The sequence below is a fragment of the Anser cygnoides genome, chromosome 10 (assembly GCF_040182565.1).
Source record: "Anser cygnoides isolate HZ-2024a breed goose chromosome 10, Taihu_goose_T2T_genome, whole genome shotgun sequence".
Taxonomy (NCBI): domain Eukaryota; kingdom Metazoa; phylum Chordata; class Aves; order Anseriformes; family Anatidae; genus Anser; species Anser cygnoides.
This window is the reverse complement of record NC_089882.1, coordinates 7,053,761-7,078,682: the sequence shown is the minus strand read 5'-3', so window position 1 is coordinate 7,078,682 and position 24,922 is coordinate 7,053,761. Positions and strand designations below refer to the sequence as shown.

Genomic DNA, 24,922 nt, shown 5'->3' with positions numbered 1-24,922 from the left:
TGGTCAGAGAGAACTGCTTGGGTCGTTGAGTCCTGCAACCTGCAGGAAATCTTTAGTTTAAAGGTCTGCGAAACATCTATTCTGCTTGACCCCCACTCTTCAAATTACAAAGCCCTCCAGCCCTCTGTAGCAAGCTGAATCTGTAGTGAGACACCCAAAGCAACTGCCATAGCGTGGCACTGGGAGAAGGCAGAGGGAAATGAGGACAGTCCTTTCCAGCTTTGTATTCTGCACAGCTGCTCTCTGCAGTCAAACCTCTGGTCTTGGTTCAGAGATCTTGCAAAAGTGCATGTGAATACATGATTTTGTGGGACCATGTCATTTCTCACTGCAAACTCTTCTTACAAAAGGGAATACCTTTACTATATACTTCTCCAGTGTTAGAAGGTAAAGATGCTTAATTATGTTGACTATCAGACGTATGTCTGTGGCATCAGTGCTTGGCTTGAACTCAAACTCAGGCACAATCAAACTTTGAATGCCAGACTAAGAAAAACAAGATTTTTTTTAGAAAATCCTTTAGTCGAGGGGCCCAGATGCATACAGTTTCCCAGATTAAAAAGAACCACAAATGTTGATAAACCTGGTGTCTCATTTGTACTTTATTTTGTAAACCAGACTTGTACATAAAGCAAGGACCACTGAAAAATGATGCATAACTTAATGCAAAACAAATCCAAGTAGTTCTTTTGGTCCTTTCTTTTCTGTAAAAAGTCTTGCAGCAGTTAATTTCAAGATTAATGTTAAGGTTCAACTGCAGAGAGATAATTTTGAATCTGAACCTTGTTTAATCCAATACTTAGTCTAGTGAAGTTTCTCTGGCTATATATTAGGATGGAATCAGAATTAAGTGCAAAATATTCATACAAATTTCTCTGCTAGGCATGGGATAAGAAAATAAAGGAGCTTGAAAAGCAACCTACTTTTAAAAGACAGTAATTCCATATAAGTTTTCTGCTAATGTCACATGCAACCAGTTATAAAATACTTCAGAATCAGAGGCATCAAATTTCATACTATTTCATGTCAGAGATGCATGGCTGAAAAATTCCTATTAAAAACATGAAAACATGCCAAATGCAGAAAAGTGAACAACTGAGCAAAAAAGTGAGACAAAGTGTTACTAATGTCTGCCAACTGGTATTATTCACAAGTACCATCAATCACACATGAGCAAACTCCATAGCTTCTCTCCCAGAACACGAAAACCCAGCTCACCCCTAACTTGTGGTAACGTAGTTGTCCTGTTTGTGGTTAGGGCTCTGCGCTATTGTTTGGAGATTTCCTTTAGTTCTGTGCATCTGTTAACCCTAGCCAGTGTTGTTGAAGCTGACAGGAAAAGGGAGGAAAACTCTATTCAATTAAAACCATCTTTACTGCTATTTAGAATGCAGATGAGCCCCTCAGCAATGAGAAAATTAGTATTTTATGGTGAAGCATTTATATAGTTTATTCTATATTTGAACCATAATAAATTACATCCATTTTTTACAAGAATTATAACTGACATGCTGTCAGAGCTGTACATGTACAGCCTTAGAAATATACATAATACTTTGAAAGCTGTCACATTCAGTACAGTTGTAAACATCACCCTGGGTTACTAAACTGTTATCTTTAGGTTTACTTCTTCAGATAAACCATGGGATCTTCGCACATTTCAACCAGAGAAAAATCAATTCTCCCTCAAACAGTTGCACAGTAGCTTACCACCCATGCTTAAATGCACAGCCTCGTACTAGCTTGAGTTCCAGTCTGGGTCTGTTTGCAGAATATCCTCGTTCAGGTTTCTTCCTGGCTCTGTGATGGACGTTGTAGTTAAGGCCAAGGGTACACCACCTAATACCAGAGTGACTCGGGGTTCTCAGTCATGTTGGCATTTTTCTACCCAAAAGTGCTGCTATGGTTCTAAGTGAGCTATTTTGCTAAAGAATATTGAGATGTATATAGTACATTACGATGCTATTTCTTACTTTCATAGACTTTCCCTATATAATCACTTTCCTTGTAAAATAATATCCAACACAGTAGAAAGCTGTATTTTCATTAATTTGTGGAATAATTATGAAAATATTTTTGGAGAATTATTAGCCTTGTTGCAGAATTCTGTAGGATGATGGTTCAAATTCTGCAGGAATACTGTTATTCTTGCCTATGTTCTTGAAATAAAACTACCTCAAATGTTATGTAATAATTTTTTTTACTCACTTGTATGTCCTTTTCTACTTCTGAGTAGAAACAAAGTATAAGAGTATCCAACTGGAAGTTTAATTATAACTAACTAATGAACTCTACTTTGGCCTTATATGAAGAACTTTTTAAGTGGAGCTGTGATTCAGCTGGAGACAGATGTGGCTGTGTTGTCACCTCTACCTCCAGAACAATTTGGCCAGGATCTTGCAACGAATTCTCTACTTGTAGACGTTGCCTTGAAACCCCATGGCTTCAGTGGGAGTTAGACTATAGTAAGGGTCATAATGGCTCTATCTGAAGAACTGTCACACCAAATGCTGCCAGGGTCCTGCTGCAAGAGACTTTGTCACATGTGAAAGTGAAGGGGTGCCCAGCCCCGGGTGCACCCACCACTGCACGCAGCAATGCTTATGCTGCTGTTACAGTTAATTTCCTCCTCTTTGATCCATCTAAATTCAGCATGCATTATCCTTCTGTTATTTATGTAAATGTTTAGATTAGGTAATATTTTATTCTACAGTGAATGACACCATAATCCTTCCTATTCTTTTTCTTTATCATAAATATTTAGTTTGTTTTTAGCTTGTGGGACTAAACACAACATCATTTTCATTACTGCGAAATCTTCCTCTTTTCTTCTCCTGCAAGCATCCATGGTCCCCTGGCAGTACTCTGCCTCCCAGAACATGCTAATATTGCTTGCATTACTGCAGGATTACCACAGTGAAGTATACAGTTGGTATTATAATTCATATTGTTGCTTTAAAAGATTAACCACTCCCATAGCTGTCTGGTAATTACAGAGCAGAATTTTCTTAACAAAGAACAGTGTGCACAAAATGACTGGCAAGGAGGTAAGTGTTTAGGGGCTTGCTTTGTTTTTCAACCTCAGTGGAAATCAGATGCAAAATTGATAAAGGAGAGCAAGAGTGGGTTTTAAGCTGAGATACTTCAGTATATTAGTAATTTAACAGATTTATATGAAGGAGATGGCACTGTCGGCCCCTGGAATGTCAGAGTGATGCAGTTGGCAATTGCCAGCTCAGATGACTTCCACAAGCAAATCCAAAATAATTAATAGGCCTTCTGGAGCTTTCCAGGGAAGTGAGTGTGCTGGGGAAAGAGTAATAGTTAGTTTAGCCTGTCAAGGTTCATTCTTTTTCAGAACTCTAGTCCTCCCTTGATGCCCTCTAATGGTTTTTTGAAACACCAAAATGTTTTTGCATGAACAACATTGCCCATTGTGCTTCAGTTAAATGCATTTCGATGTCAGACATATGCCTGCTGCAAAAATACCAGCTACCTACCCCTTCCTGAGGAGATCTCTAGGGAGGGTAGCCAGATGACTTTAATCGGCCAAAGACACAGAATGGGTTCTTAATGCAATAAACCAATAGTGTGCAAAGTCACATTATGTGGAAACTTGACCAGCTTTTACTGAGGGATCAGGAAACTGTTTAATTCCTGAGTGACAAGAGCATGTGTTGGTTTAATTGCTTGTTTGTGTTTATTGTGAAGCCTTGGGGAGCATGGTAATTTGTCCCATTGTTATTTGAAAATGTGGGTCTGGCACCCAAGCCGAGTGCACACGACAGGCACTGGTCTTGTACCAAGTGTTGTTTCATCAACATCTATCATGTTCCCAGTTGGAGAGGACGGCAGCCCTTAGAGTAACAAAGTAGGATCCTCCTTCCAGTCTCTTCTCTCTTGGCTTGTCCAGAGCCAGCCATGCTGTGTGAAGGTTGGAAATTTTGTGCTTAAATGAGGAGTTGCTGTCTGCTAAATGAACGTAGTGTTTGAAGGCTGCTGCATGGGAGAGCAGCACTTAAGGATTGCTCTGTCTTTCACAGCTGGAAATGTAATGGTTGCACGCTCTTATGGAAAACACCTAAAAGATCTTAGCCTGAGGCAAAGTCCGTTGAAGCTGCTGGTGTCTTCCCGTTCATTGGACTGGCCTTTGATCAGGAACTAATGCAAGGCAATAGCTTTTTTTATACCTCCTCTGAATGAGAGTTTAGTGCAGAATTGTTCCCTGCTATAGGACTGCAGCAGTCCTGGGGACAGACCTGCTTTCTTGGCTGGAGCTGACCAGAAGCCTCGATGGTACAGTGAGGCCTGGCCCTCTGTGCTGGGGAGGAGGATTCAGCTTGCTGTGAATTTACATGAAAAGTCCCTGCCTAGCGATCATGTTAAATATAAAGCTTCCTGAGAGCCTACTATTTCTTTTCTCCAGATTCTTGCCTTATTTTGGAAGGCAAGTTTTCCATCCAAGAGCACCAGCTGGAAATGCTTTCCTTCCTGTTTTCTCTAAATTAGCTGTTCTGAATGCTTTCTTGGTGGAGGAGGATAGAGGGTTGCTGATGATTAAGATTATAACTGGCTTTCTAGCTCAGTATCCAGCACCATAGAGTACATCTACTTCTGTAGATGGAGCCTAGGAATAGACGTATCAATATACATTACAGGCTTGTCATAACTCACTCATTTCCTATTTCAAACAGGAGGAAATATACTTGAACATATCTGTTGTATCTGTCAAGACTTCTCATTTGTCAAACTATTAGTGGTCCCTCTGTCAACATAAATAAATCTGTCCATAAATCTTGACAGGTATAATCATTTGTTGCATTTGAAAGGCAAGTCTCTAACACTAGACCCCTTTTGATTCCTAACATGATTATCTTTAAAGAAAGACATTTCAGATGCCTTCTGAATCTGGCCTCTGTCAAATGATTTCTCCAGTCTTGCTGAGTTATCTACTCTTATGAAGTAAGCAAAGGCATAGTTCCTGCTGTCAACTCTCCTGAAGACCACACGAATCATTGGCAGCAGAGCAGCTCTGAGGCCCTACCCTGCAAGCATTTATGCTCCTGTTTGTCAGACTGGGCTCCTGATATGCTTATTACTCTTTACTGCTAGGTTTCTCATTCCTATACTGAGCCATTCTTTTGGCACCAGTTGTCTTTTCTTTATTTTTGGGAGGCTATCAAAGAACATTCTTTGAAGGTATTCCATCTGAAGCTGCTGATCCATTCAGAGCTGTTGTCTTTGGCAAACAATCCGTACCCATTCAGGAGAATTAAGCCTCCGAAATGGCTGTTTAAATATGGGCTAGCATAACTTAAGATTGAATTCCATAATACCAACACTCACTTCACAAGATCCCCTGCTGCTCTGGGGCACTCTGACTTGGGAATACACTGCCTGAGCAGCTCCAGGCTTCCAAAACTCCAGAGAGATATGAAGTGACCTTGTTTCTGTGCTTGGTGGCCTGATGTTAGTAATTTTGCCCATGTGGTTGTTAAGTTATCCAGTATTCACCAAGCTGGAATGCAGAGCGAGGGTCTTTGGTCATTGTTCAGTACACAGCTCTGGCGTGTGACCCAGTAGTTGGTCAGGGCACAAGTGCCAGAAGGTAACCAGCAAGTCCACAGACAGCATGGCTTCATAGCATTCCCTGCCACATGTAAAACCTAAAGCACATGCTTTTGCAGATGAGAATGAGGCAAAAGGTGGCTAGGGCTGGGTTTGTGGGAAGTGCACAGTAAAGACTGGATCTTCAGGGAGTTCCTGCAAGATGCCAAGAAGTGGTACTGAGCAGCTGCAGTGTCATGGGCATGCCCAAGTTACAGGGCCACTGAAATTAATGAACGCTGGAAGATCACAGGCCTAATGTTTCCCCCTTCACTGTCTTTTGACAGTGAAAAAAGGAAAATTTCAATGTTTATGAAATATATTTAAAGTTCTTTGTTTTCATTCTTTCAGCTCTCCACTCCAGATCATCTGTGCTTTGCTGCAGCAAAGATTTTTAATTGACAGAATTTCCACTTGTGCTCTAAGGAGACTCATTACTTCACAGGTTCTTTGGCTTCATGGGGCCTAGATGCCATGTGGGATATTTCCCACTTTCTTTAGTGCATCTTTACCACTAAAACTAAATTTTTTATGAGCTGCAGAAGAAGCCTGTGTTACAAGAGCAATTATTTCAGAGGTGATCCCTTCTGCTCCTGACCTTATGATGCTTTGCACCGGATGTCCAGATGCAGTGTCAGAATGCTTTGGGGAAGCAGCTGTTAGATAAGGTTCCTACCTGAATCACAGTTCTCAATACAGTCAGTAATTAAACAGCCATTCTTTCCATGTCAAGTCACAATTTAGGATACTTCACTGGAGTGGACAATATGCAAGAACCTACAAAGACATGTAGTTTGCTACTCCTGCATAGTAATAAGAGGGAACTTGGTCCTTCATGTCAAGGCAGGGAATCTAGGAGACGATTTAGTTAAATTAAATGTGTGTGCCATATACCTGCTTCAATTAAAAGATTTAAAAATATTTAGTCAAAGAGGACAGTTGGCTATAACCTTGCTGGAAAACCACATTGACTTTGGCTTGTGGAACTTGTTGAAGTCGAGGTGCTAACAGCTTGCTTTTATTGGGGCTACGTGATCTGCGTAATGTGCTTAAAAAACAATGCAAGTGTATTTGGGTTCATATCAACACCTGATCAGCATGTGCTGATACCACTGGAGGCCCTGCAGGACTTGGCAGCTTCCAAATAAGAGCTTCTGAGGGTCTGAACTATGGAGGTAGATGCTTAGAGTTGTCTAAATCCCATCATTAATCTACGCCATGGCCTTTAGCATTTATCTGTGCTATGTGTAACCAGCACCCATCAGATCTCAGTGCTGCTGTTTCTCTCTCTCCAGGCCAGGAAAGATGCTGGGCTCTACAGCTTCCTTTTCTGTTGACTGGCAAGATGGTGCTTTGTCAGGTAACTGCTGTCACCACCAACTGCAGAGCTCATTGCATCTAGAGTATGACACCTTCTGAGCTGCTTCTTTTATGCGTTAACCTACTTGGAAACAGAGGCTCATGTGCAAATTCCCACTGTATTTTGTGAAGGCTGGAATGTAAGCCAGATCTGAGCTGAATCTCCCCTTCCAAGAGCCAGCTGAATCAAAATCCCCTGATGCAGACATCCCCAAATTTTATGGGTGCAAAAGACGTCTTGATCCAAATTTTGCAGTTTGCTCCCATCTCTGCTTAAAACATAAAATGTATGTTTTTAGGGAAAAGGGATATAAACATCTTGTTCATGTTTGAGCTGAGAATGTCTTTTTTCTGTAGGCTGTCAACACAACTTCAAATGCATGCAGCCTGTCCAATCTGACAGACAATTTGCATATTTGTGGAATGCTAACGCCAAGTTACTGTATACATTTGTACATGAAAGCATTAGAAAGTTTGAAGGATTAAAGGTGGAAATGTATCCCTCTGAGCCTCAAAGATCAAGACAGTACATCAATAGATGGCAGACAAATAACTGCTGGTTTGCCATTTGGAATGGTTTCCCCCAAAAATAATAATTAAAATCCATACTACTTCCTAGGATGTGAATAGCTGAGGGCTTTACACATACTAATTGCTGGAGCACTTTCAGCCATTTGAGAGTGTAATGTGGAGTCTGGCACATTCAGCGTGAGCCCTCTGACACAATGACTTTGTTCTGTGTGACTGAGATGCAGCTCAAGCTCTGAGGGCCACCCCAGTGTAAATGTCAGTGTCTAGGTCTGCACCTTCCTCTGTTTGATTTCAGGTCTTGGGAGGTGCTTGACCTGTACAAAACAAAAGTGACTTAGTTTGCAACGAGATGGGCATTAGGAAGAGCAGCAGCAATTGCTCAACAGTTTTCTGTAGAATGATGTTTGCTTGTCTGCATGCATCAAGATATATTCTGGAGCCTGGGTCTAGACACACTGATTTGAAAATGGAGACTTTGAGTCTTAAAAACAAAATATGCTAAAGAACAGTTTTGCATGATTCCTACCTAAGGATCAAAAACTGATATTTATTTTACTTTTAGTAAAAAGTAACTTCAATAAGATGTTCTGTGTTGGCCAATGGATATAATTTAGGATCAGACATTGGCAGCACAGGACAGAGAAAGCAGGAGCTAGTCAAATCTTTGTTCAGTCTTTGATCCAAAACATGCATATTCCTTTGATTCAGAAAGGGGTTGGCCAGCTTTTTTTCGTAAATGGTTGCACATCTCTGCATTTTCTGGCGGGGGAAAGTGGAAGTGGCAAAGCCTCAGATACCTGGGAACCAAGAGCTGAAAACTCTCCTGGAAACTTCTCATGGTCTAACGAAATTCCCGGGCCAGGTTCCAGCCTGAGCGGATGCAGACAACCAGCCAAACTGAACCACCAAATCTGTCGAGATGCAGCCGTCATTTACAAAACAGGGCTGGAAGTTTTGAGGGAGTTTGTAGGAGCTGAACATCCAAATCCCTCTAAATCTCTGTGGGGCTTTGGCTCTTTTCTTGTACTCTAGCAAAAATCCTTGTCTAGTCTTCCAATATGTTGAAGACCTCAGGGGATACATTGTGGAAGTGCCTATCCAATTCACCAAAATTACAAAAGCACCAAATTATAACTGTTTGCTCAAGGCATGTAATTTAGCACACCCACCCCAAAAGCCCCAGGTTACACCAAAACTCTCAGCCACAGAGGGCCATGTGCTGCCATAAGACAGGTCAGACTCTGGGTATCCCAACTTGAGAAATGTTAGTCTTAATGCATTCAGAAGAAGTATGTTGTTGTTTTAGAGCACATTACTCAAAGGCTAAGATGCCTCTCTACTGGGAGCAGTGTTAGGGAGCTGATCTCTGCTTGGATGCCCATTCTGACATGGATCTGACAATTCACATGTAGGAAAAGCCATTTCATGCATTCACAGTTTTAGATGACCTCCATATATTTGTTTAAAAAATAATTAGGCTTGCTTAGCTCTCGTACTGTTGCATGTTGCTCTTTTTTTTTTTTTAAAGTAGCTTTTCCTGTAGCTCTCCCAGGCCAGTACAATGCTGGCTTTTAAAAGTGATTTGTCTGTTACCAGTTTTAAACTTTTACTTCCTAAGTCCTTGTGAACCAGCAATGCAAGGAGACTAAAAATCTCCTGGGGATTGTTTTTATAGTAACAGTGAAAGCTAAAATGTTGCAGCAGCAGCCAAATTATTTTTCTTGTAGTAGAAACAATACCAACAACTGGAGTCTACATACAAAATAGTTTAAAGCTGCCATAAATATGACTAACAAATGAGTGCTACATTTCTTTTTATCATTTATTCTTTATAAAAAGTGACAGTTTGAAGGCTACTAATTTGGCAAGTTATTTCCCCTCTATAGTCACGGCTGTTCAGTAATTAAAGGTTATATAAAACATGGATGTATACATATTAGTACAGTCTAGCAGTTCTGTGTGTTTTAGGAGGCAGTCCAGTTTTTCTCACTCAGTACTGGAAAAGTAGGTAGGTATGACTTCTTGAGCACAGCTGAAGTTGAACCTTTAAAGTATTATTAGTTAATAATGCTAATTGTTGAGAATTCTTAGTCATACCTGATCACCTTAGGTAAGTAGTTACTTTAAAGTCTATTTTTAAAAATGGTACTTGGCATCTCAGCACCCTGGTCATTCTTGAAAATGACACAAGTTCTTAAGTCACTAAGGCTAGTTTTGAAATCATTGCTTGGTATTTCATCATCTATTTGCTGGCCATGGCCCTCTCTGTACCTGTAAGTAGTAAAAATACATATGTGTATGCTACTCCCTCTGAATGTAAAGAGCTAAAAATAATGCAGGACTTAGTTTAGTCAATGCAAAGTCAAAGCAGAACACCAGTTCTGCAAGAAAAGCAGTTTAAGAGACTGAAATAAGAGAACATAAAGCTCTGGCTGCAGAGCAGGGAAATGCTTGAAATGGGACTCCCAGAAGCTGTTGATCATTCATTGCAGTCAGTGGCTGGGCTCCTAGCAGCTGGGGCTCAGGGAAAAGTTAGGCAGATGCTTGGGTGTTGTTAGAGGGGGATACCAGGGCATGTGTCCATCTGTCAGGACAGGCAATGCAGGAGATCTCTGACTCTGGTTACTTTGATCACAATTATTTAACCTGCCCAAATGAGATAATGTGAGCAATGGCAAATGTTTGATATGTGGGGCATGTGGATGTACTCTGAATCTGGTCAATTGTCAGTGTGCAAAGGCTCATCTGTTGGGTGTCCAAATTATGCTGTTGAAGCTGTGCATTTGGAGTTTGTGAGGTCCTATAGAATAGGAAAAATGGTCCGTAGTCTGAAACCTCCCCAAAGCCTGCATTAACTAATAATTATGTACTAATTTGTATCAGTGCTGGCAATGAGGAATGTGGGGAGGGGGGCGTCCTTGGCCATAAAACCAAGATTAAGCTGAAAACTTTCCAAACCCAAACTGGTTCTGAGTACTTTTCAAAATGGCCACCAATACTGTGAGAAACTCTGTCCCAGTTTATATAAAACATAGCAGAATAATATCTCATTAGATTATACAAAGTCGTTTTTTCCTTAGTGTTTTAGTTCTCAAAATTCCCAGAATACACTACATTGAAACTGTTCACTTGAGAAATTAAGTACCGTATGTGATAAGACAGTCATGTGAAATTTTTAAGCTGTCATTAAAAACGATTATAATTAGGACAAACTATATGAAAATGCTTTAAAATTGAGACCCTGGTGAATTAAAAATTAAGGGGTATATTATGTATTATCATGTTGAAGGGCAGGGATTTACGTGTGTAACTCCCATTAACACTAATGTGAGTTGCATTCATAAATCCCCGCACGTTGTGCTGAGCGTACACCCCCTCGTTTGTTTTTGCTGAGCAGCCTCAGCTTTTGCAGTGCTCCACCCCAGCACCAGTGCCTGCAGAGAAGGAGCCTGACAACACAGCAGAAGTTCGAGCTGTTTTCACTCACAAAAAACTAGGCCCCCAGACAGAGCAAAATGTAGTTTGTCTGAGCAGTGTCTGTACTCCCATGAGCAAGATTTACTTTTGACTTTAAGTGTCACAGAGCCCGCTCTTCCCCGCAACTCTTTTGGTGCTTTTCCCCACATTTTGTCACTCAGGTTTGGGCTACAATCACTTTTATTACAATTACTCTAAATGCAGGCATGAGGGATGAGCTGCTGCATTTGGGTGACAAAGTGTTGCCAGTTCTCTTCAGTCTGACTGTCTTCAGGACAGCCGGTGATTTCCTTATTGCCAAAAATTGTGATTTTTTTTCTTATAATACGGCTTTTAATGGGTAGGGAAATCTAGCCCTTGTTCTTGTAAGATAAACCTGAATACACGAACCAAAAAAATGTGCATTTTTGGTTTTTTTTCTCCCCAATCTCAATCTGTATACGGGAATGTATAGCTTTCACAAAAGCACTCACAGAGCCCATCTCATGCTCTCATCATCCCATCTGCTCCTTTTTACACCCTTGGATTTGGCAATATTGATGCCACTAAGGTAAGCTCATTCATCTGTAACTAGGGATTTGCTGAGCATCTAGTAATAGTGTTCAATAGAAATGACCTGTCCTATTCCTTTTATAAATGAATTTGTGCTACTTCTATTAAAAATGTTAAAAGAATGGTCATATTACCACACTGTGGCTTACAGGAAAAAAAAAGAAAAAAGAAAAGCAACCAACAAACCACAGCTCATACCTTTCCACAACATTACAAAATTGTAATTATACTAATACACTATTCTTTACAACATATTTTTCCCTGGGGCAAAATAAATAAATCTAAATAAAATAGATATGTTTAGAGTCAGTACATCTCCTATTTTATTAATTAGCACCTGAGCAAATTGTTTTTCCTCCCTGTTGGCAAGGCAGAAAAAAAGCACTGATGAATTTTCAAGCAAAGTAATGAATGCCAGGTTTATTTCTTTATTGGTACCTGTGGATTCCGTTGTATTGCTTGTTAACAGATGCAAGTGGGCAATATAACTATTACATCAGGCAATAATATAGAAACCCAGGCAGTTTCTAAGCAACAGCCCAGTGCTGATTCTTGCCAGCTATTCTCTAGGATTCCCTCAGACACTGTAAGTGAAGAGGAGTTGGACAATATAGTCTAATTCTGAGAAAGGAATAAAGCATGAAACTGGTGATTTTCAAAATCATATTTTTGCAGATTTCTTACAAAATCAAAAGAGCTAAAATTGAAAACTGTCAAAAACATTTCAGCTCAAGAGCTGTATAAACTTTTCTATTGTTCAGGCAGCTAAACAGCCACAGCTATTTTGCTTCATATCTTGCCCACAAAAATAACTGAAAATAAAGGTAATAGAGCCTCTTTAGCTTGTTGGACTGAAACTGGATTTTATGGTCTTTCCTTTTGCAGACTCACTCAACAGTTTTGCCTAAAAGTAAAACGTTTTTCATCTGTTCTGTATGACTTCCACGGTCAGTCAAATCTGGACGCTGATGGAAGAATTCAGAATAAATCATTGTTTCAGCCAGATAGTGTGTGCACATGCATAATTTTGTGTGTAGACAAGACAAAAACATGTATTGCAAAACAAGGTCACTTTCAGGTGTCACTAGCTGATATAAGTTTCTTAGCCTACATGTCCCATATCGTAAAAAGGGCATCTGCTATATGTATAGCTGGGGATTCAATGGAGCAGCAAAGCTGGGATCTTCTTCGTTATCCTTAACTTTCTTGTAGTGGACCAACCTGAGCTTGGACTTTATCAGTATATGGAGAACTGTTTCCACGCTTTGGGTTAGTCCTTTATAATGCTAAGTGTCAGGCTCAAGGTTTTGAGCCAAAGATGTATGAAGGATAGCATTCTTTTATCTCAGTATGAATAATGTTCTTTCAGAAAAATGGTTATATTTAGAATAAATAAGAACAGACATGCACTGCACTCACACTTATGGACCCAAATGCGCATGCATTCAGGAGCACAAACACGGACAAATGAACAAAATATTGCAAACCAGATGTTCTGGGTTTGAATGCTCCATTGGTTCCCATACACCATGTAAGGTTCTGGTCTGCTAAGGAGCAGAAGTTTGACTTAGGAGCCTGCAGTGCTAAAAGCTTTACCTTGCTTTGTGGGGAGTGGTGGTTTTCTTCATTGAATACTTAAAATTCTTGTGAGAAAGGGGAAAGTTTATATTTCCAAAGCAAAATTCTGAGATGTGTTACTGACAAACATTTTTTCTTTTTGGCAAAAAAAAAAATCAAGAAATTGGACTCATCCACGAGTACTATGGTTTACATGCCTCGAGCTTCTTGTTCTCTGGGCTCATCTCCCCTCTTAATGTTGAGTAAGATGGAGATGCCACAATTCTAGGAATTTTGGGGGGTGTGTGTGTGGCTGACAGGGAAGGGGGCAACCAGGCTGGGGCTTCTAAAAACGCACCACAGCAGTGCTTGCAACTCAATGTGTTTTTTTCCTCTACCAAGCTGTTCCGATTTTCAGGTGTTACATATTTTCCAAATAAGCAATAAAACACACTCTAAAAAACAGACACTTTTGGCTTCCTCAAAGGGGAAGAGAAGTGTGCATCACAATGAAAATGCTATTTTCTATTAGAAAGCAGTTTTGGTGAAACAAAGTCACTCAACCGTACAACTCAGTCCACACAATTTCTGCATGTTTCCATCCACTCCTCCCCTTCCCCAGCTCCGAGCCATTCTCTGCCTGGCTGATATATGTTGACATGAGAATTAAATCACTAAGAAGTAGGAATGCTTTAGCTTTAACAGAAAGCCAGGTTACTATTCCTAGCATGGAAAGTTAAATGAAATCATGCTGTGAGTGAATTCCTATTGATTTCTTCAGGATTGATCAGAAACATTCGTCAAACTTTTGTTTTCTTTCTGTCCTACATCTTCTTTAGACACATAGTTAAACATACTAAGGAACGTTTACATTTTTTAAAACGTGTTCTAAGGTCTTTATATAAACATACATGTAATAAAAGTGACTGGTGATTTATATTATCTATATACATTCACTTATTTTATTTTCTAAGCCAAGGTTTTAAAAAATTGGTGCCTAAATTCAGACACCTAAGTCTATGTTTACAGTCTTTAGTTGCTAATTTTCAAGCATGCTAGTACCCAGAAACTGTTTTTCTGTTAACTTGAGGAGCCTGGGGAAAAAAAAAAAAATACAATGGGCTGTTTTTCATCTATTAAAATCAGAAAAGGAAAACTAAGGAAAATTATAAACATACAAAAGACGTAAAGGCAAAAATAAGAAAACTATAAATCCACAGCATTTTCCTACATCTAATTGAAGAAAATGAGTTGCACTGATATAAGACACATGAGTACAATCCAGCAGATTTATGCCTGCTAACTGTTAGCACTGAATTTGACCTAAAGCCCTCCTCCAAAGCGTTTGTCCTTTCTTCTTTAGTTTCACATTGAGGCCTCCGGTTTCAGAAATGTGTGCGCTTGTGCACCTAATGTACATGCATATTCATTGTGACTGCATATGGAAATCGAGCATCCATGCCAACAGTTTTACAGCTAGCAGGCTTTTTGCATGTGCAGGCTTCTGAGGGTTGTGTGCCATTGGGGTAATTGTGCATGTAAATCCAGCGGGCATACGTACACACAGCTATAACATGCACAGCTACACGAATACATTTTTTTAGAAAGCAGCTAGCAAAAGCAAGTGAGAAAAATGATATAATTTTAGACACCTAGACCTTGAAATAATAATAATAGAAAAACCCTAAAAACTGATTATGGATGTTGAAATGATAGGGTTCAGTTTTTAAAACCTGTATCCCACTACTAAACACAGGTACCCTTAAATCTAGACACTGCTAGATTTGTGTTTTTAATTACAAGCAAATCACATTTTAAGGCAGTAAACATAAACCGATGCTGTTCTAAAATCTAAAGGGAGAAAAATTTAATATAAATATAATATTAAAAAAACACAACTAGTAAGAAATAAATATATAACAAGAAAAAGTTACTGGAGCAGCTGTGTAAATAATATGAGCAATGCTAACGACTAAAAGGAAACTGCCAGAGCCACTTGGGATGAGGAGGGAGCCTAAAATCACTGATTGCTCTAACTAGGTCTTGCTTGTTGGTTGTGCCTGGGCTTTTCTGCAAACTGCAGGTCTCCCTTAGAAGACACCTTCTTGAAGGACAGGGGAAGAGAAGGAAAGTCAGGTTAACCCATGAAATAATTTACTACTATTTGGTAAAGGTACAAGAAGAGAGAACAAAACAAAGATTTAATATTAGGACCAGAAGCTGCATGTCAGTAGTTAACTGAACATTTGCTTTGTTCATCAGAGCAGAGTAAATGTTGTGTCGAAGTCAACTGAAAAACTTTCATGGTTTGGCTGCGAGCTTTGCCAATGACCCCACTTGTCCATGAAAACACTGTGAACCTTGAACACCGAGCTGCTTCTCTGCACCAGGGGCTCCAAACTTGGAAGCTAGCAAGGTAAGGAAGGTGTCCTCCCATGTCCTGGGGCAGGGGGTGCTGGACCAGAGGGTGACTTTTTCATTCTTCATCTGAATATTATAACTTCTCAAGGCCTTGAAGATGAACTAGGATCAGCGAAGAAGAAAAACAAATGTGCGCATTTCTGTTGATATTTAGAAGTTGCATACAGTAAATCAGAAACGTAAAATTCCCTGTTTTAGTCTAACTAGAAATCTTCTTACTTGGAAGCATAAGAATGTGATGTATATTTCTGAGATTTTACTAAAAAACAAGGTGCTAGGAAGAAATTATTATTTAAATCCTTATGATTATTATTTGTCGGGTGTAATCCTTACATTTTAAACAAAGGCAAGGCTTCAAAAAGGAGCTAGGGATGCTCCCTATATTTTTGCAATGCTGATACCAGTCCTTGGTGTGAGCAGGATCAAGACCACAGCAACTCATGTCCCATTAGTACAAGAGCAGTTACTTTACTGTGTGTGACCCAAGCTGTATGTGGACTGGGCGTACAAGGTACGCCATCCTCCTGCTTTTCTGGCTGCAAGGCCCTGCAGTAGGGAACTCACCTCTCAGCACCAGCCCAAATCCTGCGATGGCAGGCAGGATTGCTTACAACACCCAGACTGAGCTGACGCTGCTCCTTGGCTCACGTCTACCTGAGCTCAATCTGAAAAAGACTCCCTTGGTGACAATATGCTAAGTAGGAATCCACTCCTGAATGCAGAAGGTCAGATCCAAAATCTGTTTAACGCTGTGGGAATGTTTGCACTGACTGTGATAGGCTTTGCTGCGACCCATGGGCTCTGACTTTCACCATCCCATGCAGTTGTGCAGTCATTTTTGTGCAAGCAAATTTGATGCACTATAAGCATGAAATTGCCTGCAAGCACTCCAGAACTTCTTTGTGTAGATGGCATGAGTTAAACAAGGTACAGGGCAACCACAACAGGATCTAGCGTATCTATAAGTCAGAGGCCAGAACAGACATAAAGAGTGAGCCTGGAGAGTAGTGTAAATAGCGAAAAGACAAGGAAATAACGCCACTTGGGGAAAATGTTCAGGCTGCTGAAATCTAGGAGCATCTAGCCACTGATGTCAGTGGGGCAAACACTGACTTGGGTTAAAGCATGTGAACTTTGTGAGATGCAAAAGTTTTAGGAATGAGGCAAAGCTCACTGGTTGTTTTCCAGTGTGTTCCTCGTTCTTGTTACTGTTCACTGACATAACTGTTGTCCTCATCCTGGTGTCTTCCCTTTGCTATAGCATTTTTGCACAAAAGTGGCTGCAAAATTACCGTGCCATGTCTATATTTCGTACAGCAGTCAGGAGGGCTCATACTGGGGGAAGGCAAGTGTTTGGAAACCAGCGTAAAAGAGCTGAATGCTCCCTGTATGAACATTTCCTCCATTACAAAACATCTGAATCCCACCTGCTGCTCATTCCCTTTCCTGAACATGGGTGGTGGGACACAAGGGCCATGGGGAGAGGAAAGGCAGCGTGCTCCAGCAGGACTGGGCTTTCAAAGGGTTTCTAAGGAAATTCAGTCCAGCACAAATTAAAGCAGCCCTGGGGACCCCGGCCCTCACTGGCTGCGCTGGTCACTATCACAGTGCATGTGTTCAAGGCCAGTAATGCTCCCTTTGACTTTTCAGTAATATTGTTGTCCCCTGCCTGGGCCACCCTGGTGAGCTTGCAAAGCATTTGCAGTTCCTTTTCAACCGTGCTCTCGTGTTCCTGCTTCATTAGGACTTGGGCAAATGCTTATTGCTACTTTTGCACAGTTGATTGACTGCAAGCTATATCCTTCCCCAAATTTCATCAGGATTTTCTCTGGTTAGTAGAAGCTTTATTGCCCTTATTATAAAGTGCAGTTGCTGTATGATGTCAGACAATAGTAACCTTTTTTTCGGCCTCCTTTGCCAAGTCTGAGTTACTTGCTTCCTGACTGAGTTGATTTGCTACCTTAATTTTAGAACATATTGTTTTCTTAGCTGCGTGACTTCGTGTGTGTATAAAAACAAGTAAGAATTTAATTATATTCCTTCCCCAAAATCTATCTATCATCTATCTATATGCACCCTGTGTCGCGTATAGGCAGTGTGGGAGTGTAAGTAGACGTGTATTCGATAGGGCAGTGCTGTTCTTAGAATTTAGTTATAACCCAAGCTATCTGGGGTTTTAAATTGCTGTCCCATCCTGCAGCAAGAGGACCTAGAAGACTTACGGAAAGATAAAATACTTCCATGTAGCTTTCACCTGCTAATAGCACTTCTATCATTGCAAGATCTGGCAAGAGAGTCAAACACCACGTTTTCCCAAAGGTATGCAAAGCATGCAGAGCTGACGGAAAGATTAACAAGTTTTCTGTGGAAAGGGCGTACATCTGCTGGGGTGAGGAGAGCCTTCGCTGATGTGCCACTTGTAAATGCGTATGAACTCTGTAATAGGTGCGGCGCTTTCGCTCAGCAGCTGCAATCTTTTCATTGTACCTCTTTTGTTGAATCTAGATAAAAGCACTTCATCATCAACAAATCTAATATCTGTTCTTGTCCCACTTGAAAGGGTCAAAGGAAATTTCCCACCAGAGGACAAAAAAAAAAAAAAAATCCCTGAAGCTGCCTGGTGAGTTTGGGTGGCAGCATGCCAGGAGAAAGGGGAGGAGAGGTGGTGTCTCTGGTGCCTCAGCAGGGCAAGGATGTCAAGCAGCACGTGAAGCGCTCTCTGGGCTTGCACAGTCCCACAGCGAGAGAGGCAGGGACAGCAGGGCAGCCAGATGTGGGCTGTGAAATCGCCTCCTCCTGAACTGCCGGGGAGGTCGTCCTCCTCTGGCACAACCCTTCAGGAGACCAGATGAAGCTGTTGGGGCTGCTGTCTCATGGGCTGTGGTGGAGGAGGACACGAGGCATGGTCAGGCTGCCATGGGAGTCCCCTGTAGAGGATGACAAGCCTCTTGCTGACTTCATGGGCATGGGCAGGCCTTGCCATGCAGCTGGCTCTCCCAGGAGCAAAGGTTCAGGAAGCTGGGAGGGGGAGAAGATAGAAACCTTTCTCCCTTAGGGCTGTCCTCAGGCACACATTGCCAGGGATCGTGGTTGGAGACCCTATGCCGTACTGACAGAAGGACTTTAAAAATGGCTTACTTTTACAATAATAGCACCAAGCCATCATAAAAATATACACGCATCTTCTGCAGAGTTGAAGCATATGTTATCATGACAAAAACATTTCAATCCTTTACCCCAAACTCAGTCCATAGATTTCTAGCAGCTGGAGGTGGAAGCAGGTGTATATTTAGCTCATTCAGGTGAGCACTTCAGTGCCTGTTGATATTTCTCCAGGTCCGAGCTTCTGTTTTAAGGAGGCACATGTGCCTGAGTACCCACTTCGCAGGAGCCTATGCTTTGTACTCTCTGTCCAGCCTCTGCAACGTCAGTTCAAGGGGTTCCTACTTCTACTGTACTAACCGGTGCTGCTGGAGTCACTGCAGAGGCAGCCGCCCTTCCTCTGCAGAAAGCAAGTTATCCTGAGAGCGGCAGGGCCCATCCCTTCTGCAGGTTGTAGCTCAGCAGGGACACGGTCCTTGCAATGCTTCCTGGTATCTTCCTACACCCCGAGCCTGAGACAGAAACCTATGAAGAAGTTAGAGACCAGACAACGTTAGAAGGCAGACCATTGAAATCTTTAAGATAAAGCTAATGGGTAACTGTAAGCTCTTTGCATTATTTGCGTGGGCCATGGAATAATAACACCTGGAGAAGTGCTGCTCGGGGTGAGCGCAGGGGATGGGAAGTCAAGGCATGAAGAAAGAGGCACTGTAATGAAAAGTAGCCCATCACTAACACCCTCTTCCCATATCAGCATTTGGACTCAGTTATGAGAATAAAAGGGACCTTGGCTGTGAATGGCTTAGGGCAGCATAAATATGTATTATGAATTTTAGGCTCAGACATAATTAAATGCCATTTGTCAGATCTCTGCTTGTTTTTCATCTCATTTGAGTTTTACAGAATGAATTAACTAACAAATGTGCCTCTGATTCTACCATAACAAATCATCTCTCAGAATGGTCGTCTCCAAACAGCAGCGAGAGAGTGGCTGGGGGGGGGGGGGGGGGTGACCTTGTGCTGCGGGGTTGTCACGTCCCAGCACAGCCCTGAGTGGCAATGACAGGCGCAGGAATGGGGAGCCCGAAGTGGCCTGGCAGTCTTGGTGATAACTTGTTAATTTATTTAGTGCAGAGGCAACGATCTGGAGTAAAGGGCGGAGTGGGCAGAGCCTCGGGGTTTAACTATGTAAATATTCTGACTTAGAGAAGAAAAAGAAATCCTGTTCGTTGTCACTGCGTGGTTCGCAACAAGTGCCACTGGCCAGGAAACAGGCAAATGTTTGTACCAATGCAGCTTTCTTTAATAGATAAATAATAAAATACGTAGTTAGTATGTGTATAGTTTGGGTGACAGCAGTAGGTGTTCCTCTCCTGGTCACATAAAGGCCCATTGAGGGCACACCAAGTAACTGTCCCTGTCACCTGAGAGGATCATGGGATGAGGAACAAATGGGCCGCTTGCCTAATACAGGCAAAACGGAGAGAGTTGTGAATTGATCCTTTCATTGCGTTTTAGCTGTCTTGAAGAGTCATCTCAGTTTGTTCTGTGTAAAGGTCTTTTTACACTTACCAAATTACTACAGTAAATGGGAGGATTTACCAGCTATGACTTAGCTGTAGTTTCAGAAGTGTTTGGAGGTGTTCAGGAATTTGTGGGTGATTCATACTTTCTAAAGGATTTTCAAGTCACCTTCAAGTGACAGGCTCCTTCCAGAAGCCAGATCCATTATTAATGGCACAAAATGAATACCCAAAAAACAAAGCATTCGTTTTCTGTTTGGACAGCCTCACATGTTGTTCCTAGCAAGCCTCCTACAGCTGTGCTCTTCATGCTGCATAGTTCATAGGGTTTTGAAAGTTGTTCATTGTTTCAGGTTAATGAAAATATGGAACGAGTACTCTAAAGAGAGCTGAAAAGCAACATGAAGTCTGGACTGGTAAGTGAAACAAGCAAACTTGATAAGGTTTGTCCTTCTGTACGTACAGCACTGCAGACTTTATCCCTAAAATATCTTAAAGAAGATAGGGTGGAAAGTATTTAACAAATAGTGTGCTGTCATTTGAAAAACAAAACCAGATGGTGGTGTTAATGTATCCAGTGACTTAAATATAATGCCATGTGTCTGCAGGAAAACAATAACCCCCACACAGCACAATCCTGCAAACCTGAAGTAAAATTCACCGAGGAGTTGTCTTATGAATGAGAGGAAAGAAACAGCACCCCGAGGCCTCACTCCTCAGGACGAGTACTGGAGGCAAGCATTGGATGGTAACCATCAGGCAGGTTGAGAGCCAACCTCACGCAGGTTGAGGAGGAGGAGCAGGTTTTCCTCTCCCATAGCGAGGGAAGGGGTCCTCCAGGCTCTCTGCAGCCACCACCTCGAACCCCAAGCTGCAGTCCCTTTGCCCGCGTGCATGTCCTTGTTTTATTTAGCCACACCTCTTCCTTTTGCTCTTCAAAGGCCCTGCACCTACTGCTGCAGCTGAGCTGCATTCCCCAGCTTCTGGAGGATTTGGAGCACATGCAGGACACCTCTACGCTTGACCTCAGTACATGAACGTGCAGGAGGAATTTCCCCTCCACATTTATTATCCCTGGTACCACAGTCAACAGTTGGCTGGGTAACTGAGTAAATTTACTTGAACTCTTTATTTCCCAGGTCTTATTTTTCTAAGGAAGGCAATAAATCAATGACAGGAAAAGTACTCACCAGGCAGAAATTGGGTAGCTCCATGACTTAATCAGCACTGATTAATGCCGGTCGGGAATCTATCTCTGCATTTCTTTGGAATACATTTTGGAAAGTCTACTAGTTCCTAACAGAGTTTTGCATGAAAAATTAAATTACTTTCATATTCCTGCCTCTCCTTCACCAGAAAGTTCCTTGAGGCTCACTCCACCTTCCCGTGCAGGCGCTACGAGGCTCCCTTGAGACGTGAAGTGAGGATGCACAGATGATGGCTGGGAGCCCAGCGCCAGGACTGGGTGACAGGCAGAGGAAAAGCACCGGCGGCAGCAGCTGGATAACATTTCTCTTCCTCACTGGCTGCAGCACACTGAAAATGCCAAAGATACGTCAGAGGGAACGGAGGGGGGATGGAGCTGCGTCAGAAGCAGCCCTTCTTCTGCGAGGATGCGAGAGGGGCCGTGACTCCTGAGGGAGGTCAAGGCCAGCCAGAGGGCCTCCCGAGCAAGAAACCCCCAGACGGACGAACAGCCCGGACATCTGGTGAGATCCCGGCATCGCTGCAATCAGGGAGGTTTTGGCACTGGCTCTGACACTGCCAGGATTTCCCTTGCAATTAGCAGCGCACAGCCCGTCTGGGGAGGATGTTCCCTCCGGAAGGCTGCTAGAGCCAGGCTGCGAAGCGAGCTTAGTGTCTGGGAAGCAAAGAATAAAGCACGGTTAGTTTCTGGCTCCCTGAGTGTGAGGGAAAATGCTGACTTGAAGGCAACAAATATTAGGTGCAACCGATAGCACTAATGTCTGGCTTGGGTGCTGCCAAGAATTTTTAGGTGCTGGCAGTGGCTCCCCATCCATGTGTGTGGGGTCAGGCAGGGAGCAGCCACCAGGGGTGCTCAGGGCCTGATGCATGGTTAGAGACAGTCGGCTCCGAGCATGCAGAAGTGTTCGTGTACCCTTCTGTCAGGGTATATTAGGTGGGCACTTATTAGCCATGGAAATGAAAACAGTGTATGATGTACAGGCTCAGACTGGTAAGTCTATCAACAGTAATAGATACTTCAGTTTCTACTCTGATCCATCCACACATACGCATATAAGATGCCTCCACAATAGGGTTTTTCTTTAAAAAAAAAAAATCTAGGTTGTTAAAGACCCTAGCTACCTGTATTTGAAGATGGTTGTCTGAAAAGATGAAAAACATACATTTTCATTTCATTTCAGATTAGCATGGTAAACAGCTAGATCTGTTCTTTCAAGTGGAGCATTCAGCTCCATTTGTTAGCTTTGTTGCTGATATTTCACCTCGCTTTTATTTACTTAACATAGTTTGACAAGAAATTCTCAGTGAGATAATATATCTATATGAAAGACCGGCTTGGGGAACAAGTCCAGAGGTTTCAGTGGGACAGAATCAGTTGAGGTCTTTGCCACTTTGGTCTGCCTCCATTCCACAGAAAGCACTCAGAATTGTTACCCAATCACCAAATAAATATTTCGGTAGAAATACATATATATATTTATATATTTAGAAGAAATAAGTGTTATATTAGTGTAAATCAGGATTATACCCACTTGGGAAAAAGAAAACGAATCACAAGTGACGGAAGCTGTTACTCTGTAAAACAATGCCCTCTCCAAAGGTAGGATGGTCCCTACTGTAAGGAACCCTTAGTACAAAGTGTATTAGTAAACATTTCTGATGCTTTTTGTCATATAAAATTAGACAAAATGTGGATGTCAGCTTGATTTCTCCTGATCCTTACACTGCAACTAGGCAGTGCAAGGCATTTCTGAGTTGAACTGAGGCAGGTGGTGGAGGACTCCTCCATTCTTCAGGAAACATCAGAAAGAAAAATTGCTTACACGGTCTGGATGGTTTGAAAACATGCAAAAAGAACAGACAAATTAGCACTCACACCCTGAAGAGACCCACATCAATGGAGTTTGCTGTCTTTCAGCCGTGTATTTGGGACCATGAGTAACGCTAACCTAAAAGCTGGCAGGCGTCCCGTAACCAAAGGCTGTCAGGCTGCTGGTACAGCAGTACGGCTCCGGCATCAGCACCGCAGGCAGTGGTGAAGGGAAGTTTTTACAACCTAAGCGCACTTTGTCAGTCTGAGGTCAATGAGAAATGATAAAGAACATGAAGAATGGCAAAAGTAAATAACAAGGTTGGAGAAATTAAAGGGAAAATAAAAAAAAAAAAAAAAAAGAAAGAAAACAAAGTATTCTGAAAACTTACCCAAAATAAACTCCAGGCCTTGATCATGTTCCTGTAGGAGCCTAGGTGAGATCTCCCCCTGACTTTGATGATGGAGAATCAGTTCCTTAGGAAGAGAGGGAAATTTGGACATAACGGAAAGAAAAAATGTACTGCAAAGTGAAGGAAATAAGTGAGCAGTGCCGTACAAAAATAACGATTCGGTAGCTGGTAGGCAATATTGTCATCTCTGCACACATACAAGGACTTAAGTGACCCACTGCACTGTCTGAGGATCTGCTCCATTAATAATAAGAAAGAGTAATTTAAACTATGGCTTTTTTCATTGTGTTTTATATGGGTTTGGGGAATATGTTATCAAAGGCTCCAATTCTGGCCAAAGTCCGCAGGCATCATACCTGTGGTCAGGCCCTGGATAGAAAGATCAGAGGTATCTTTGCTTAGCCCCACTACCAAAAACAGATCAATCAGAGGTAACTCAAAAGGAAATATTCTACAGGGAACAGATGAAGATGCATTTAGAGGAAATAATCCCCATTCAGGATGCCATTATTAAAAGAGAGAGATAACTATCAGAGCTGAGATATGTCAGGGCAACCTCATTGACATGGGACTGGAGAACTTCTACTGTAAAAGCAGAGAAACTAGGTCAGTGCTTTTTGAAGAGAGGAAAGCTCAGGGTGGACATCATTATTTTATATACGATTCTAAGGGGAATAGCTAGAAGAGATGTCAGAAAACTAGTGTCAAATACAGGAACAAATGGACAGGCTCCAAGAAAGAGAAAGGAGCAGAAACTAAAGGGGGTTCAAACCCAAGAGGTATAAACATTTCTGTACACACGAAGTAGTTAATGCAAGGGCTGGGTTACAGAAAGGGCTAATAAGAGCAGCCAATGAAGGTCTGGGAAAGGAAATCTTTGTGGGGTACAGACACCTGAGAGCAGACAAATCTTTCCTGTGCTCTTGGTCTGTCCTGAGAATTGCCCAAGTTTCAATCTCAAAATTACTTCACGATTCACATATAGTAAATCTCTGTGCAAGCGCAATAGATTGAAGTGACAATTCAGTTTATCACTTGAAGATAAAACTCAGAAGAAAATTTGCCTTATAATTCTATTAATATAAATGTAATTACAAGAGCTAATTCCAATTCAAATGTTAACTTATAAGCCTTGGTGGAGGTAGCAGCCTACAGAGAAAGAGATGATGCTGGGATCCCTGATTTTGATCAATAGTTCAATGTTAATAGACTTTATTTATGAGTTGGAGCATATGGTTTGAAAATGATCCTAACAATTAGGTTGCATGTGTATAGACACACACTTCTGCATATTCTTTAAGCACTAGGGTATTTGCATGTTACAGTTGTCTCTAAAGAAGAAAGAAAAACCTCTCTGCAGCATT

At 41.7% G+C, this 24,922-nt stretch overlaps 1 long non-coding RNA gene across 2 annotated transcripts in view; it reads left to right on the top strand.

Moving 5' to 3' along the window:
• The window catches only part of LOC106035421 (uncharacterized), a 31,713-nt gene extending 10,090 nt beyond the window's left edge, over positions 1–21,623 (top strand). The window contains exons 2-5 of one of the 2 annotated variants that reach the window (XR_001206761.3): positions 15,346–15,499; positions 20,483–20,545; positions 20,738–20,863; positions 21,486–21,621. This is a non-coding gene — a long non-coding RNA (uncharacterized lncRNA). Of the gene's footprint in view, positions 1–15,345; positions 15,500–20,482; positions 20,546–20,737; positions 20,864–21,485 lie in introns of both variants that reach the window. The other variant, XR_001206762.3, reaches the window with a different exon arrangement.
• The last annotated feature ends 3,299 nt before the right edge of the window (positions 21,624–24,922 follow it).